Source organism: Sinocyclocheilus anshuiensis, unplaced genomic scaffold (assembly GCF_001515605.1).
Source record: "Sinocyclocheilus anshuiensis isolate Anshui unplaced genomic scaffold, SAMN03320099.WGS_v1.1 scaffold3511, whole genome shotgun sequence".
NCBI classification, from domain to species: Eukaryota; Metazoa; Chordata; class Actinopteri; order Cypriniformes; family Cyprinidae; genus Sinocyclocheilus; species Sinocyclocheilus anshuiensis.
Window position 1 is genome coordinate 37,596 of NW_015542622.1, and position 4,135 is coordinate 41,730.

The following is a 4,135-nucleotide window of genomic DNA, read 5'->3' on the forward strand; positions in this document are numbered from 1 at the left end:
CAAACCAAAAAGAAACAAAGAAAACACAATGTAACATTTATAAAACCGTACTCAATGGAATGCGCACATGTGACTGGGGCTAGTGCCATTTAGTGGACGCTGATTTTCTTTAGCTCAGCTGTGCGTGGATCACGAGCTGTGTGGATTGGGCAAGGCTAAAAGGGCGGAACGAAAGTCTCAAAATTCAAATGAATCAAATAGAATCGACTCAGAAGAGACGTGAATGAATGCACGTGTGTCACCTGATCCACAAATGTACATTTTAAACGCTACATGCACAAATCATGATACTTTAATACAAACTATAACATTTGTATTCACAAATATGTCTCTATTTGAACAAAATGCTGCACATTAATGTAATTCTTAACTCTGCAGACACCGGTTGAAAAGCATTTGTTTCAGTGTAGTGACGCACATTTGCGAATTTTTCAAATCGTGTACATGTTAATGAATTGCACTGGGCCTTGTTCGTTGGTAGTTGTGTGTGGGGGACGTGAAATGCTGTAAACTGAGAAAATAAAGTCTTCAAAATCCAAATGAACCGAACAAGATCGACTCGAAATAGACGTCAATTAATGCACGCGTGTCACCTGATCCACATATGCACGGATTCCTTTTTACATGAGCAATTTATGATATATTAATGCAGAACAGAACATTTTTATTCACAAACATATCTGTATTTGTACAAATCGCTGCACAATCATTTAATCCCGAATTCCACAGGCTCAAACTGAAAGGCATTTGTTTGTGGTTAGTAAGATACATGTATAAAATTTATGCAGTACATGGATAATTGTGCGTGCATCTGTTAATCATTTTGAGTCTAATATCATCCCATAATTCTCCGCAGCTTTCTCGCCTCTGCTCTCGTCAGGATTGTAGTGTGTTCTCAATTATTTGCTGGCCTGGGACTGATTTCATGAGCGAGGTAAGCTGTCCTGTCAGATCTCGATTTCCGAGAATCACATTGTGTTTGATGCAAAACCAACTCGACTAAACCAAAAGAAAAAACACTAACTGTATATTTTTATTTTCTCAAGCAAAGCAAATTTTGAAAGTCCACTGAAAACATATCTACTTACATTTTTGGTCATAGTTGTTGAAGATGTATGTTGAAGATATAGGTTATTGTCAACGTTATTGCCTAAGCGGTAAATTATTATTTTTTTTTATAAAAACGTAAACTATATAAAATTTTAATAATAACAAACATCATATTGTTCCCTTTGTTTTGCGTATGCTCATGTCGCTTACAGTTTAAGTCCTTCTCTGATTGTATTATTGTTTGCAAGGTTGCAACGTTACTTTGCAATTTTTTTTTATATTTTGGGCATTTTGCATGGTCTGTTGGAGAAGTGTCACCCGGCTGGGAGTTTTAACTCCTATTCACTGGGAATAAAAAAATAATTTAGCTGAAGCAGAGAGATATAGGCCGGGGGAATCCCCCCCCATCTCCCCACCCTCTGATTACGTAGCCTATCATAACGTAACTACGTGTAAACATTATTTGGCGGTTTTTACTTGGAAAACAGTCACCACTCGCCACTGGAATAGACATTACAAAAAGTTTGCTTTAGACGTTAAAGGGGTATTGAAATGTATTTTGTATTTTTGTATTTTTTTTAAATGATTAATTATTCAATACTTTCATAATAATTAACACAGTGAAAACATGACGCAAATAAGATACTCATTGAGCAGTGAAAATGCAGAAATCAAATCAGCTGATCTTGAACTGGCTGCTCCAGCAATTATAATGAATGACCTTGATTGCTTTCTGTTTCCTGTAAGTTGATCGTTTAGTCATTGGCTTGATTCATTAATGCATAAACAGCAAAGTACTTTGCGACAAAAAAATGTCTGTACATGAGCCCTTACATATTACACAGATTACAGGTCATAGGTCATGAAATGCATTGTTCAGATTTTTTAATTATATTGCTCAATGTTAGTTTAAAAAATTTGCTAAATTTTTGCACCAAAACGATTTTTACAGCAGTATCACTCTTGGGGTGATGGACAGACATGTGTTGTTCACAACACACGTCCTTACATACAGCGATGATGATGCATGTTAAGGGACATTACAGAAGCGTAGAAAATAATAATTAATATTTTAAACTGGGGAGTTAGTTTTGAGTTTGAGCATCACACTGGCCTTCAGTCAGGCTCAGTTCCAGGATGAGCCAGTGTCCTGCCCTTTTATTGCAGACGCTAAAATGCCCTTTTGGTCCGACCTCCCAAACCCCACCACAATTGTGCCCTCGTAACGCCACTACTCCCCTTCCCCTCTGGAGGTTTGTACACACCACCGCTTAGCTTACATAAAAATGGATTCAAAACACTCTCTCTGTTCCACTCACTCTGTGCCAGTGGACATGCACCGTGGTTCTATTTGCTTTTGCCGCTTGCGTCCGGTGTAGGCAAGGTTGCAGGTACAAATATTTGTCTTTAAGTGCAAACATTCATCTTTCAGGCCCATGGGATATGGGATGATATTAGACTCAAAATGATTAATAGATGCACGCACAATTATCCATGTACTGCATAGATTTTATACATGTATCTTACTAACCACAAACAAATGTTTTTTTTTTCTTTCTGTAATTCAATGGCATGTTGTCAGTTATTCCTTCCTTGTAGGCTATTATTATTATTATTATTATTATTATGCAAAGATGAAGTTGACGATGCTGATTAGCCATCTCTGCAGTACGAAAGAAATGCACTTTTCATATAGGCCTACCTACAGCATTGCAAACGCTGCAGCATGTTCATTATCAGAATAAAATACAGTCAACCAAACATATAGATACACTATAGAAACTAGATACACTGGTTAATTAAAAGAGCCCTTAGTACAATCCGTGCCGTTCAGCCTGAGCTCGGGCCAAGCACATATTTGCTCATGTGAAGAGGATGATTTTTCATGTGAAGAAGACCATGTTTTTTATTTATTTATTTTTATTTTTTTTGGAAAGCGGGTTAAGTATAAAGCCTGGTTTACATAGGCCTAATAAATAATAGTCTGTTGCATTCAAATTCAAATAGCCAACATTGTGAATATGGAAACATTTGGATTCGTGCCAAATGAGCGAGTAAGAAAGAGGATTATAGGGCGGGCCAAACAATTAAAAAAAAAAACATCTCCAGAATAAAGTCATTAGCGTATAATGCGAGATTAAACTCATTAAATATCCAGAAAACTGCAGATATAAAATATTGAGAATAAAAATAATTAAATTTCGAGAATAAAGTCGTTCATCAGCATCGTCAACTTCATCTTTGCAGACACTAGGCGCGTTTCCATTACCCTTCAAATTGCGCAAATTGAAATTGCGAATTGAAAATACGCCTAATGGAAATGCGTCAATTTTGCAAAAACGCCCATATATCGCAAAAAAAAAAATTTACGCTTGCATGAGGTGGTTTTTCAGGCAATGCGAGAAATTTAATTAAATATAAACGTGCAATTACTAATGGCTTAAATGAGTGACTATAATAGCCCTTTTAAAAATAATAATAATAATAATAATAATACAAGGAAGGAATAACTGACAACGTGCCGTTGAATTACTGAACAAAAACCAAGGTACCGTCACAAAGTTCTTGTTTGGCTAAATTAATATAAGCTATTCTTTGTCTTAAGACAAGTTAAGTTAGAACAAGTTCAATAAAACATCTTTATTATATTTCTACGGTAGAGGAGAATAGCCAAACCAAAAAGAAACAAAGAAAACACAATGTAACATTCATAAAACCGTACTCAATGGAATGCGCACATGTGACTGGGGCTAGTGCCATCTAATGGACGCTGATTTTCTTTAGCTCAGCTGCGCTTGGATCGCGAGCTGTGTGTGTGTGGATTGGGTAAGGCTAAAAGGGCGGAACAAAAGTCTCAAAATTCAAATGAATCAAATAGAATCGACTCAGAAGAGACGTGAATGAATGCACGCGTGTCACCTGATCCACAAATGCACATTTTAATCGCTACATGCACAAATCATGATACTTTAATACAAACTATAACATTTGTATTCACAAATATGTCTCTATTTGAACAAAATGCTGCAAATTAATGTAATTCTTTTCTGTAATTCGTTGAAAAGCATTTTTTTCAGTGTAGTGA

At 36.1% G+C, this 4,135-nt stretch overlaps 1 long non-coding RNA gene across 1 annotated transcript in view; it reads right to left on the reverse strand.

The window, feature by feature from the left end:
• LOC107694508 (uncharacterized) overlaps window positions 1-3,689 on the reverse strand; it is a 12,672-nt gene extending 8,983 nt beyond the window's left edge. The window contains exon 1 of the long non-coding RNA XR_001634886.1: window positions 3,589-3,689. This is a non-coding gene — a long non-coding RNA (uncharacterized LOC107694508). The remainder of the gene's footprint in view (window positions 1-3,588) is intronic.
• Window positions 3,690-4,135: the final 446 nt, after the last annotated feature.